Source organism: Tamandua tetradactyla, chromosome 14, assembly GCF_023851605.1.
Source record: "Tamandua tetradactyla isolate mTamTet1 chromosome 14, mTamTet1.pri, whole genome shotgun sequence".
In the NCBI taxonomy this organism is placed as follows: Eukaryota; Metazoa; Chordata; class Mammalia; order Pilosa; family Myrmecophagidae; genus Tamandua; species Tamandua tetradactyla.
Window position 1 is genome coordinate 83,799,727 of NC_135340.1, and position 14,022 is coordinate 83,813,748.

Consider the following 14,022-nt stretch of genomic DNA (forward strand, 5'->3'; position numbering starts at 1 on the left):
TACCCTCAAGGTAGTCACAAGCAGGTGAAGTTGCAAACAGGAGTATTAAGGAGAGAAGTGGTCAAGGGCAGTCTAGAGCAAAGAGAGAGATTAGTGTTTGACCCTTGGGGTGGTGGGAGGCTACCTGGGAAAGCTTCCTGAAAGGTGTTATCCAGGTTGGGGTTGAAGGACAAAAGGAGTCTACAGAACAGTAAGATTTAGAGGTGGGAGAGACATTCGGAGTGGAAGGAATGGCGCATGCTAAGGCCTGGATGTGTGACGACAGCCTGATGTGGTTGAGAAACCAAAGGAATTTAGAGGGATTTGGGATGTGAAGTGCCAGGTGTTGGTGGGAGATGCTGCAGAGGGGAGGCTGGGGCCTGGGCCATGTGTTTCTAAAACTTTTCCAACAGAACCATAACATACCTACAGAGCGTACATGTAAGAGTCCTGCTCAGTGACTATTCACGGACTTGTCGTGACTGGGTAACAAGCAGGGACTGCGTAACTGGTCCTGTCTCATGACCAGGCTCTTTGCCTGTGGGTCCCGGGGCTGCTGCGGCTGAGTGGTTTAGAATGGGCAGGGGGCTAGTGTTTTCACTGAAAAGAGGGTTTCATTTTGCTTCGGAGAGCAGGAAGGAAATCTTACCTGGAGCTTGGGGAAAGGGCATCCTGACACAATCAAACTTGTACTCAGGTTGGGCCCGTGCCTAGAAGAGGTAACCCTTGTGTGTTGCCTGTGTCCACTTCCCAATCCCCTGAGGTCAGGCTCCAAGTCAGAGCTGAGCAGAGCAGGGCCTGGAGGTGGTGGACAGACCGAGTTCCCAGGGCCAGGGCCAGTCTGCCACTTCCAGTTCAGAAATTCAGTCCTCTCCTTTGCTCAACATGGCGGGGAGGGAAGAGGGGAGCACTCACCTCCCCTTCCAAAATGGGCCGCCTTTGACACTCACATTTAGCCTCTGCCGTGTTCTTGCTTTTAGTTTTGACCATCTGAAGAAAAAAAAAGTCTTCTTCCTTCCTTAAACCCACCCCACCCCCACTCCACCCCAGGAACCTCACAAAGGAACACGTTCTTCCTGGGCTGGTTGCTTGAGGCTTGAGCAGAGGTGGGAGGGGGTGAAGAGGGACAGTCCTGGGAAGACCATGTGGTTGTAGGCGGCTGCTGTGAGGCAGTGTGGGGCGGTGGGCAGCACACCAGGGCCGATGCTAGACTTGGCTTTGCCTTCACCCCAGGCAAGAGCTCGGGGTACTCAGCTGTACATTGGGGCCCTTGGACCTCTGATCTCAGGGAGCCCCATTGATGCTGTTGTTTTCCGAGTTGTGAGTTGAGCCAGGGCTTCTGGCCTGCAGCATCTCAACTTCTCAGCATTGTCCGAAAGCAGAACTCTGGCCTGGAACAAGGCCAAGGTGGGGGGAAGGTGGATCAGTGTCCTGGACCCCCTCTACCCCAGAGCACCGGAGCCTAGAGGCTGGGGTGGGGTACACTCGACGGATGAGAAGCCAGAGGCCCAGAGAGGGTGACTTGCCAGAGGTTGCACAGGGGCCCCTGAAGAAAGATCCAGGGCTGGTGTATTTCCTGGCAGTAGGCTTTTAGGTGACAAGTCAATGTATTAAACATTTATTGAGAACTGCATGCCAGTGGCGGGTGATGAAAAGCAGAGAAAGCCTGAGTCTTCCCCTCTAGGAGCTGAAGGTTGAGAAGGGGAGGCAGACAGCAAGCAAAGAATGGTGAACAATTGTGCCACATACTTCCCTGGAGATGAGGGCAAGTCTTCGTCACCAGGACAGGAACAACAGGAATGGGGAACTGTGTTGGGGGTGGGAACGAGGGTATTCAGGGGAAAGCCTCAAGGAGATGATTCTGAGTGAGGTTTTGCAGGACGACTAGGAGTTTACCAAGGAGATGACAGAGTATAGACAATATGTCAGGTAGAAGGAGGGGCTTGTGCAGAAGCAAATTGTGCAGTAGTACTGTGTATTCCAAGAATTTGGTCACGGCTAGAATGTTAATCTTTGAGAGATGGGCAAGTGGGGCGAGACAAACCAGAAAGGTGGTTGTCTGAATACTGGAGGAATGGGTGGGATAGAGACAAAAAACCTAGACACACGTTCAATATCACGGCAGCCAACGCAGAGCTCTGGTGCTGGCACTGAGTCCTCCCAACAGTCTTAGGAGGTAGCCACTTTTATTAGCCAGATAAAAGAAGAAGGAACGGAGTCTCCGAGAGGTTGAATCACCTGCCCAAGGTCACCCAGCTAGAAAGTGGTAGGACTGGAATTGGAACCCAGGCAGGCTGGCCCCTGTTGAGTTCCCCCCAGTGTGTCTGGCACAGAGCCTTCCCCGCTGCCTGCATCATGCTGGACTCAGACAGCCCCTTGGCTGCTGGGGCCTCTGTGTCCCTGGTACTTGAGATAATGCATCAGCAACTTCCATCCAGGTCCCAGTGCAGCTGTGCTCATTGAAGGGCTGCTGAAGGAGTAAATGAATGAAAGAATGCAAGGAAGCAAGTTTGCTTCAGACCTGTGGACTGGTACATGTGTGTGTGTGTGCGTGCGCGCGTGCGTGCGTGTATGGTGGCGGTGGGAGTGGGGTGGTGTAGGGGGTGGGGGTGGGGGCTTCTGAGAGGAGGGGCTGAGTACCTGACCAGGGCTGCTGGACTCTGAGCTGGAGACAGATGCCCCCCACCCCTTCTGGGGGGACAGGCAGGTTTTCTGAGGAGACCTGAAATTCCGGAAAATGCACTTGGTTGCATCCAGCCTAATCACAACCATGTGTCTGCCGGGCCCCGTGGCCTGCCCCCCTCCTGTCCCAGTGACTCCAGCCCTACTGGCATGCTTTCCTCGGGCGTCGCTCACAATCGGGAGCTGCGCTCGAAAGTTCTCTTGTCAGGGTAGAGTGGCTGTTGCCAAGAGCTACTTCTTTGATGCAGAAAATATATCCTGAAGGTACTTTGTCAGATGTTTTTATATTAAACATTTTCCCTCCATGGCCCTTAGCCACCGAGGGAAGCAGAGACGCATCGCTTTTCCAGTCGTCCTTTGTGGAAAGAATTCCTGATATTCATGGGCCCTTCCCCATGCCCCCCCAGCCGGAGAGGGCAGGCTTTGGGAGCTGGCACCTCCACGAAGCTGGGGCCGCCCTGGCCTGAGGGGTGGACGCTGCCCTCGCCGCCTGGTAGAAGTTTCTGGATTTGGAGCAACAGAGGTCCTGTGTCTGGGGCGGACATCAAAGCCACTGCCCCAGACTGCAAGGTGAAAATTGCCGCGACTTTAATTGAGTTTTGAAAGGAGAAGTAGGGAGCTCAGAGATAGGAGCCTGGAAGTCATTTTAATCTCTGAGTAGGCCTGTAGAGCCGGCACTGGAAAGAGTAGGGGGAAGCTTGGCTGCCAGACCTTGTGTGCTGAGGGGGAGGTGGCAGGCAGGCTTGCTCTGTCACACAAGCTGAGACTGGGCTGGGCTGGGGTCCCTGAGTGGCTCCTCGGCAGCTCTAGGAAGCAGCTAAGGGTGAGGGGCTTTTCTGGGCACCAGAAGACTCTGCAGATGGGGTCCATGAGGAGAGGGCCCCCGGCGGGCACGACGGGGCTGGCTCCCACCTCCTTCCTTGGCTGAATGGAGTGAAACGTCCACGTTAGCCCGTCCAGGGTGTGTGTGCTTGGGAAGTCTCAGGACTGCTTCTCCCCCACCCCTCCCACCTTTGTCCATTCCCCAAGTTCCCTGTCCCCACTCGCCTTTCTCCTGGGCCCTCCTGTCCACTGTCTTATGTCCAGAGATGGGGAGAAATCTTCTCAGACTGGGTGTCAAGGCCTGGTCGTACCACCTACGTGCTGTGTGGTTTTCTGCACATCACCGCCCCCCCCCCCTCCGTAGGCCTCAGGTTCCATCCTGAGGACCGAGGGGGCTGCAAGTCCGAGGATTCTGAGCCAGGGGAGCCTTGAGGATTTGCCCCTGCAGGTTCTCTGCAGAAGAGGAGAGGCCGATTCTAAAGCAAAGGCTGCAGGCTGCCCTCAGAGGGCAGGTGCTGGGAATGGGCACTGGGGGCCTGATGCTGAGGGCAGGGCCTGAGTCTTCCCCACCTCGCCCCCAGCTCAGGGCCTGGCGTGCCCTGGATGTTGAGAGTATGTTTATGATTCACAGAAGGGCTTTTTCCTCTCGCCCAGAGCATTCAAAACCAAACAGAACAGATTTCACATGCTTCTCCATAAACCCCCAAGCTCAGATTATCTGTCTCGGGCCCAAGGAGTCTCTGCTTTGGGTTGGAGGAGCTGGGGTGAGATGAGATCTCTGGGGCCTCCACTGCTGTCTGGTCTGAGAGAGGAGAGGGAGTGTGTGTTGGGGGGCGCAGGCCCAGGTTTTTGGGGAGGGGTCCTATTCTGTTCTTTCTCACTGCCCAGCTGCCTCAGCACCCCACCCTCAGCTTCACGTGGTGGAGGTCAGAGAGAGCCTCAGGAGAGCCTTAAAGTAGCAGCACCCCTGCCCTGAAGGCCAGGAGACCTGGGCCCTTTCCTGGCTCTGTGTCCCACTCCTCCTGGAGGTCCCAAACTATTTCCTCTTGGTCTTTCTGTTGGCCTAATGCACCCATTAGAGTCCCCTGAAGAGCTTTCCAAAAGCTCAGACACTGTTCCCAGAAATGCAGATTTTTTAAAAACTCCCCAAGTGATTGTAATACGCAGCCAGGGCTGAGAACCCCAGGTCTCATGGGGCTGGAAGGGACCTGGAGCCTCCAGGACACCTCTCCCTCGTGCCAGAGTCCGTGCTCTGCCTCGTGCTCTGGACGGGCACCCAGCCTGTCCCTGATTCCTTCCAGGGGTGGAGGTGTGTGGCATCTTAGGGCAGCCTGCTCCACCTGTGGCCTGCCCTGTGTATCGCCCCTCCAGCTGTACCACATGCCGTCGGGGATTAGGGTGCTGAGGGTGGCATGGGGTCTGCCCTCTGCACTTCCCGCTGAGCATCCCCAGGCCCTTGTGCATCTGCTCCTCGCCCCAGCCAGGTGAAGGGGTGGTCATAACTGCCTAATTTCAGGTGAGAAACCTGCGCTCAAGAGCTGGTTAAAGTGATTTGCTTAGAGACCCTCAGCTAGAGCTGAGCAGCCGAGCAGCTCCTGAGTAGTGCGCTGTAACTTCCATCTCCTGCAGGTGGGTGGGTGTTCTGTGACTTGGGGAAGGCTGGGAGCAGCTCTGCCGGAGCCACGAGACCCTCCTTGCGCCTCTGATGCCTCCCTTGTGTCTGAATAGCTTTGTCACCCCCCCAAATAAAATGAGCAATGCATCTCTGCCCAGACCTGCTTCTGGACCTCGGTGTAGGGTGGGGAGTTCAGATGACACAGGGATATGAAGAGGATGCAAGGGGACCAGAGTTGGACGCCCAGACTTTGGGGCCACAGACCTGTGACCTAAATCTCTTAGTCTTAATTTAACCCTGCAAACAATAGGCTAAGCCTACTTAAAATGAGGCCTAAGAGTCACCCCCAGAGAACCTCTTTTGTTGCTCAGATGTGGCCTCTCTCTCAGCCAACACAGGACAAACTCACCACCCTCCCCCTCTCTACATGGGACATGACTCCCAGGGGTGTGGACCTTCCTGGCAACGTGGGACAGAAATCCTAGAATGAGCTGGGACTCAGCATCAAGGGATTGAGAAAATCTTCTCGACCAAAAGAGGGAAGAGCAAAATGAGACAAAATAAAAAATCAGTGGCTGAGAGATTCTGAACAGAGTTGAAAGGTTATCCTGGAGATTATTCTTATGTATTATATAGATATCACTTTTTTAGTTAAGGTGTAGTAGAGAGGCTGGAGGGAACTGCCTAAAAATGTGGAGCTGTGTTCCGGTAGCCTTGCTTCTTGAAGATGATTGTATAATGATATAGCTTTTGCAGTGTGACTGTGTGATTGTGAAAACCTTGTGTCTGATGCTCCTTTTATCTACCTTATCGACAGATGAGTAAAACATATGGATTAAAAATAAATAAATAATGGGGGGAACAAATGTTAAAATAAATTTAGTAGATTGAAATGCTAGTGATTGGTGAGGGGGAGGGGTAAAGGGTTTGGGATGTATGAGTTTTTTCCTTTTTCTTTTTTTTTCTGGATTGATGCAAATATTCTGAGAGGTGATCATGGTGATGAATACACAACTATGTGATGACATTGTGAGTTACTGATTATATACCAAGAATGGAATGATCGTATGGTAAGAATGTTCGTGTTTGTATGTTGTTATGTATAAAAAAACAAATCTCTTAGCCAATGGGCTGGCTTGGCAATAACTCACAGGATGCCACAGAGATCACACATGTGCGGCAGGGAGCAGGGGGCCTGGCACTCATTTAAGTTTCAGGAAATGGCAATTAAGTGAATTGGTGATCAAGTGTTAGCTTGTGGGTGGGATAGGATTGTATGAGGAAGTGAAAACTGTCAGTGAGCAAATCTTGACCTCTCAGAGCCTGCTATGTTTGTGGGGTGAGGAGAGGAGACCAGGCATTGTCAGGAAACCTAGAATCTAATTTAAAAGTTGGGGGAAAATCCCCTCCTGGAGTAGAAGGGTAAGTGTTGCTTCCTAACCAGGCAGTGTGGGCTGGGAGAGAGCAGTTACCCAGGGCAGCTGCGAAGGCTTGAAAGGGTCTCCTTGGCTAGAGAACGGCTGGGCAAAGGCACGGAGGGGTGAAGATGCTTGTTCTGGGAAGGGGAGGTGTCCCAGCCCGGCAGCGGGGACCCCTCCTCTACAGCATGTCAGGGAAGGGGATCCCGCAGATATTTTTCAGTAGATGGATTAGAGACTGAGTTAGCATGGCCCAAGAGTAGAGCACTTTTTCTTTTTAATGTAAACTTTTGAAATTGATGTGTAAGATGTGTCCGGGAAACTGCACACTTATCACAGATGTGCAGTGGGATGTGTAGTTTTCACAAACGAATGCATCCGTGCAACAAAAACCCAGATAAGAGATAAGATACAGCCCCCTCAGGCCCCCTTCCCTTCACCACCCCTCTGTCCCATCTTCTCACACCATAGACTAGTTTTCCTGCTTTGGAACCTGATAGAGATGGAAGCACACCCCGTGGGCTCTTTGGGGTCTGGCTTCATTAACTCAACGGAATGTTGGTGAGGTTCGCCCATATTGTTGGGTGACATTGCACGTTCATTCTCAACGTTGAATGACATTCCACTGTGTGAATACAGCGCAGTTCTCCTAGCTGGGAATATCTTGTCTGCAACGGCAGGGCACTTGGGTGGTTTCCCAGCTTGGGCTCATGTGTGTGATGTTTCCTTGAGTATTCTTGCAGAAGCTAGTTGGTGGACCTAAGGACACATTCCTCTTGGGTATTTCCCTGGGAGAGGAATTGCCAGGTTATACATTTTATGTGTGTTCATCTCTGCCAGAGAGTTTCCCACGACCACCGCATTTCAGCCAGAGGCACTTGTCGGGGAATTCTGGTTCATTCCACCCATTTTGCTGATGAGACCCTGAGGAGGGGGCAGTGCCTGTCCTTGGTCCCCCTGTTCCCGAGGGGCAGAGCTCGGCCCAGACCTGGGGTCTCCGCTCTCCGTATTCAGATCCTTTACCCATAATGTGAGGGGCTGCCCCTTTTCTAAGGATTTAGGTCGTGCACACTGGGGAAAACAAAAAAAGGAGAAAAGAGTGAAAGGAAAAGAAACATTGGAAAAGAAGTGTGTTTCCAATAAACTAGGCCTTTCACCAGTAGCCAAAACATTACATTCCGATACCCGGGAGCAGCCGCCCGGGTTTGCCTGTCCGGGCCGTAAATCTTGCTGGGCGCTGGGTTGGGACCCTTGCACCGCCTGCGGGACACACAGACAGGCAGTGTCCTTTGGGGCTTTGAGTCTGTGGGTTTGGGGGTGACATCGTAATTTTTCCAGCGGGTTGGCCTAGCTGCTGCGGGCGGAGGGAACCGGGGGGGGGGGCTCCCATAAAAGCGCGGGGTCCCCAGGCCTTCAGAGGGAGAGCTGTGCGCGACTTACCGTAAGAGGTTTCCTTCGCCTGCCCGCCCCCTCCCTTTCTTGGGTGCTTTGATGGGTTTGAGGTGTTTATAGGCTTGATTCACGACCGAGTTACCAGGGTTTTCCACGGAAATAACTTATTAAAGGGGCCGTGCACACAGCGACATTGAAGTCTGCAGGGCGGCGCGCATCAAAGGCAGGCACCGGGCGGCCCGGCAGCGTTTCACGCGGGCCAGGCCGGCCGGAGGGGGCGGGACTGGGCTTGGAGGAAAAACACTTGGGCTTAAGAAAACACTCCTCAGACAAACCCAAATTCAGGTCCATGGAAAAAAAAAAAAAACAAACCCAGGGGGTGGGGGTGGGGAGGAAAGTTAAAGGCCAAGATCCCGGGCCAGCCCCCCCCCACCCCTGTCAGACCCTCCTGCCCAGATGGTGGGGACACATGTGGGTGCGCAGCTGACGCCTGGTGCCTGCCCCTCCCCTCGAGTGGAGCTGTTCTTTGGAAGGAAATGCCAAGGACAGGGCTGCCCGCTGCCTTTCTGCCAGGCATGGGTGGAGGGATGGGCTGGGCCGTAGGGAAGAAGAAGTTGGTAGAGGGATTTTCTGGATTTCCCCTCCCCGATAGTTGTTTTCTTTCAGTTTAACTATATCTGATCTGTCCTTCGATGCCCTTGAAGAGCCTTCCTTTTCCAGGAAGCCTTCCCAGATTGCTGCAGCCCCTGGAGGCCTCTCTTTTTGAACTTTCTATGGGTTTCTTCTCTGTACTGCCTGCTCCCCTTGCAGGGGTTCGACCTCCCATTGAGTTAATTCTCCATCCTCACCAGACTGTGAATGCCTTCTGGGCAGCACCTGGGTGTACCTCTGTCCCTTGGGGTTGTGACCAGGAAACTGGGGTGGCTCTGGTCACAGGAGGACGGAGTTTGGAGGCATCCCCCACAGCTCGGGCTGGCTCCTTCACAGAAAGAACAACAGCAGCAGGAGAGGCGGTAATAATAATCATGGCCAACATTTGAGTACAAAGCATGTGGCAGGCGCTTTACTGCTTCCCGTGCTTGAAGCTCATTCATTCCCTTTCAGGTGGATTCTGTTCCTTTGTATTCCCATTCTAAGATGAGAAAACTGAGGCTCAGAAGGGAGCAGTAATTTACCCAGGGACTCCAAACTAGTAAGTGGCAGAGCTGGAGTTTGAACCTAGGTTGGCCTGACTCCAGACCTTGAGTCTTTGGATAAGTTGCTTTACCTCTCTGGGCTGGAATTGTACCTTCACACTGATGTCACTGGGTTCACATACCTTGTGCAGCTTGCTGTGGTTGTTAGTTTTGGTTTATTAAGATACAGCCTACATATAGTAAAGTTTTTTGAAAATATATTCAGTTTTATGTATTTTGACAGACTTCAACAGTCTTGTATCTGCCCTTATGCAATTAAGATATAAAGCATTTCCATCCTTCCCAGAAGTTCCTAATGCCCACTGTCTATCCCCACACCTTCTCCCTACCCCCACCTGTTGGCTATCACTGATCTGATTGCTGTCCTTATAGTTTTGCCTCTTCCAGAATGTCCTATAAATGGAATTGTAAAGTGAGTAGCTTTGTGTGTCTTTTTCCTTAACTCAGCATAATGCTTTGAGAGTCATCCATGCTGTGGCATGTTTCAGTAGTCTGTTCCTTGTTATTGCTGAATAGTATTCCATTGTATGAACGTACCGCAGGCTGTTTATCCAGGTACCATTTGATGGACATTTGTTTTCTTCCCCAATTTTTTTTCCTTACTGTTAGCACTTGCGTTTAAGTTTTTGTGTGAACTTAAGTTTTCAGTTCACTTGGGTAAATACCTAGGAGTAGGGTTCCTGGGTTGTGTGGTTAAGGGTATGTTTAACTTTGTAAGAAACTGCCAAACTATTTTCCAAAGTGGCTTTACCATTTTAAGATCCCATCAGCAGTGTGTGAGAGTTCCAGTTACTCTCCATCCTTGCCAGCACTTGGTGTGGTCAGTTTATTTTTATTTGAGTTATTCTCATAGATATATCATAGTATTTCATTGTGGTTTTCGTTTGCATTTTCCTAATGGCTAATGAAGTTGCACATATTTTCGGTGTGCTTATTTGGCATCTATATCTCTTCTTTGGTGAAACATCTATTCCTATCTTTGTGTATTTTAAAATTGTGTTGTTTGTCTTATTATTGAGTTTCAAGAATTCTTTATTCTGCTTAAGAGTCCTTCATCAAATACGTTTTGCAGATAGTTTCTTCTAGTTTATAGCTATGCATTTTCTTAACAGTCTTGAAGAACACAGGTTTTAGATTTTGCTGAAGTACAATTTATCAGTATTTTGTTTTCATGCTTTTTGAGTCATATTAAGAACTCTTTACCTAACTCAGGGTCACATATTTATTCCTGTTCTAGATGTTTTATAGTTTTAGCTTTTACGTTTAGGTTTATAACCCATGTTGAGTTAAATTTTGTATGTGTTGTGAAGTATTAGTTTAGCTTTTTTTTGTTTTGTATATGACTATCTAGTACCATTTGTTGCAAAGACTCTTCTTGTTGACCCCTTTGTCAAAAATAATTGACCATGTGTGTGTGGGTCCCTCTCTGTAGTGTTTATTCTGTTCTGTTGATTTTGAATCTATCCTTTCACCAATAACTACCCTGTCTTGTTTACTGTAGGTTTATGGTAACTCCTGAAATTGATTAGCATGAGTCTTCCAACTTTATTCTATTAAAAAATTGTTTTGGCTATGCTATATCATTTGCATTCTCATATAAATTTTAAGATTAGCTCATTGATTTCTACAAAAAGTCTGCTGGAATTTTGATGGGGATTGCATTGACTCTGTAGATCAATCTGGTCAGAATTGACATCTTGACAATGAGTCCTCCAATCAGTGAATATGGTATATCTCTCCATATAGTTATTTCTCTCATCAGCGTTTTATAGTTTTCATCATACAGATCTTGCACATATATTGTTAAATTTATCCCTAAGTAATTCACTTATCTTTTTAAATATTTTTATTGAGAAATCTTTACATACATGTATTCCAGACATGGTGTACAATCTGTGACTCACAATATCATCACATAGTTGTGTATTCATCACCATGATCATTTTTTTTAGAACATTTGCATCACTTCAGGAAAAGAAATGAAGAGAAAAAAGAAACTTGTACATACCATACACCTTACCCCACCCTCTCATTGGCCGCTAGTGTTTCCATCTACTCAATTACCCTTTTTCTCCCTATTATTTACTTATTTTTTTCTCCATGTATTTTTTTACTCATCTGTCCATACCCTGGATAAAAGGAGCAGTCAGACACAAGGTTTTCACAGTCACACAGCCACACTGTAAAAACTTTGGCGGGCCATGGTGGCTCAGCAGGCAGAGTTCTCGCCTGCCATGCCGGAGACCTGGGTTCGAGTCCTGGTGCCTGCCCATGCAAGAAAAAAAAAGCTTTATCATACAATCATCTTCAAGAATTAAGGCTACTGGAACACAGCTCAGCAGTTTCAGGTACTTCCCTCCAGCCATTCTACTCCACCATAAGCTAAAAAACAGTACCTTATATATTGAATAAGAATAACCTCTAGTATAATTGCTTGACTCTCTGTTTGAAACCTCTCAGCCACTGATACTTTATTTTGTCTCATTTCTCTCTTCCCCCTTTTGGTCAGGAAGGCTTTCTCAGTCCTGTGATGTTGTATCCCTATCCCACTTTGCCAGGGAGATTTACACCCCTGGAAGTCATGTCCCACATGGTGGGGACAGTGAGTTCACCTTCTGAGTTGATTATAGAGAGAAGCCACATCTGAGCAACAGAAGAGGTTCTCTAGGGGTGACTTTTGGGCATAATTATAAGTAGGCTTAGCTTATCCTTTGCAGAAATAGGTTTCATGGGGGCGAACCCCAAGATCGAGGGCTCAGCCTTTTGATTTGGTTGTCCCCACTGCTTGTGAGAATATCAGAAGTTCTCTGGATGGGGAATATTTTCTCATTTCTCCCCAGGCCCCCAGGGGGACTTCACAAAGACTTCTTTATTCACTGCCCAAATTACTCTGGGATATATAGGGGCACCACACTAACCTGGACAAACCAACAAAATCTCATGCCCTATTCAAGATTCAACTATGTGCTTATGGTGTTCAACTAAACTGACCGTACGAGTTAAATTAGGAAATGTATTATCCAAAATATAAATTTTGTGCCAAATAAACTAATCTCTCCTTTTAGTCGCACACAGAAGTTGAAGTTTTAAAATATGGACAACATCATCCTTTACCCAGTCTTCTGATATACCTTAGTCCTATCCAGATCAGCTTCATTCATATCTTTAGTAAATGTCTGATCCCTTTTTCAGCTTCTTAAATAGTTTTCTTATGGGGTACTGCTGATTTTCATACCTTTAGAACTCCAATTCTGAGTCTCAGGTGGCATATAAATACCCAGTTTCGATGACCGTGTTATATACACACAGTTCAGTATCTCAGAATTAAGTAATTTATTTTTCTTGGTGCTATTGTGACTTAAACTTTTTTCCAATTATTGATTACTAGTATATAGAAATACAGTGAAGTTTTTTATTGCCAGTTTGTTTGCATAGGATTTTATGCTTGCGTGCTAGTGTTTGGTACTGAGTTTCAGAGGAAGAGTTGTAAAGTGGAGAATTTTTTTCTCCTGGATTTTCAAAAACATCACTTCTGCTTATGTTGTTCCCGAAGATAGCGTGTTAGTTTTTCTGACTGAGACAGATGTGACATCTTGGGCATGTCACCTCATCGCTGTACTATAAAATGGAATACAATGTAAAATGGAAGAGAACTGGGCTAGATGACCTGGTGAGGTCCCTTCCAGCCCCGTGCCTGTGTTGAGTTCTCCTGATGCTCCCATAAACTTCAGGATGGGAGCTTTGGAAGTCACAGGAGCCCTTTCCTTATTTCACAGAATTGGCAGGATATGTGCTCACCCAGGGTTGCACAGTGGCTGACTAGAGGGCAGGTCTTGTTTCCAGACCCTGGACCCTGCACCCCTGCCCTGGACTGGGAAAGGTGGCCCGGCATGGTGACTGGGAAGTGACGCCTCAGCTGGGAAGGAGGGAAGGAGAGGTTGGAGAGGTGGCCTTTGGTGCCAGCAGCCAGGAGGGCTCCAGGCTTGTCTGGGAGCCGGGACCCTCTGAAGTAGCTACAGCTGTTGTCCAGGTATAAACACACTGTGCCTGGGAGTTCAGGTTTTGGAGAACCTTGCCCTGAGCTACCGAGTATGGAGTTTAAAAGTGTTTTGTACCTCTTTGGTTTGAAATCAGGTTCTGAGCATGGCTTGGGAAAACCCTGGAATCCATATGTGCTTGTTCCATTTACTGTGACTGGCAGAGGGAAGGAACCTCCAACCTGCTAAGTCACTGCGGGCTGCCCAGGAACCTGCAGTGGGCCCAGAGCAGAGGGGAGAGGATGGAGGGCAGGGGAGAGCCTCATCAGTCACAGAGGCCCTGGCCTTGTCCTTATACAATTGGAGCAGCGCTAAGCACTTTATACCCATTAGCTTTGCTTTTTAGAACACCCCTGTGAGTTATCTTTCCATTTCACTGAGTTTCAATGAGGTTTCACTTATCTGCCAAAGTTACACAGGAAACAAGTGAAGGAGCTGTGATTTGAAGACCCGTTTTCTCTGCACTCCAACCCTGGTGTGCCCTCTCCACCATTCTGCTGTAGAAGGCTGCTTGCGTGGGACCCAGTGGTCTTGGTGGCACTGCCTTCTGGTTGATGGGTGCTGCCAGGGTGTCAGCAGAGTGCGGGGCCTTGGCTGGCAGGATCCCCACAGCCGAGTTGGCCTTTCCAATCTTTAAGGATAGAAAGAAATGTAGACCCTGGCAGGATCCCCAACAGGATGCTGGAACACCATTCCAGAGCTCTTGATCCACACGGAAGAGTTGGGCCTGAGTTGACCACAGCCTCCTGGCCACCAAAGCCACACCACGGTCCAGGGCTGGGCTGGAGCCAGGTGGATGGTGTCGGGCTAGCTTGGATGTCTTGGCCTCTGGTCTCTGCCCCTTGTCACTGCTGGAAGTTATGACTCTCTCTCCCCCACAA

At 49.3% G+C, this 14,022-nt stretch overlaps 1 protein-coding gene across 1 annotated transcript in view; it reads left to right on the plus strand.

The window, feature by feature from the left end:
- The window catches only part of SMAD6 (SMAD family member 6), a 75,639-nt gene that overhangs the window by 18,278 nt on the left and 43,339 nt on the right, over positions 1-14,022 (plus strand). The gene's annotated exons all lie outside the window — the stretch shown is intronic.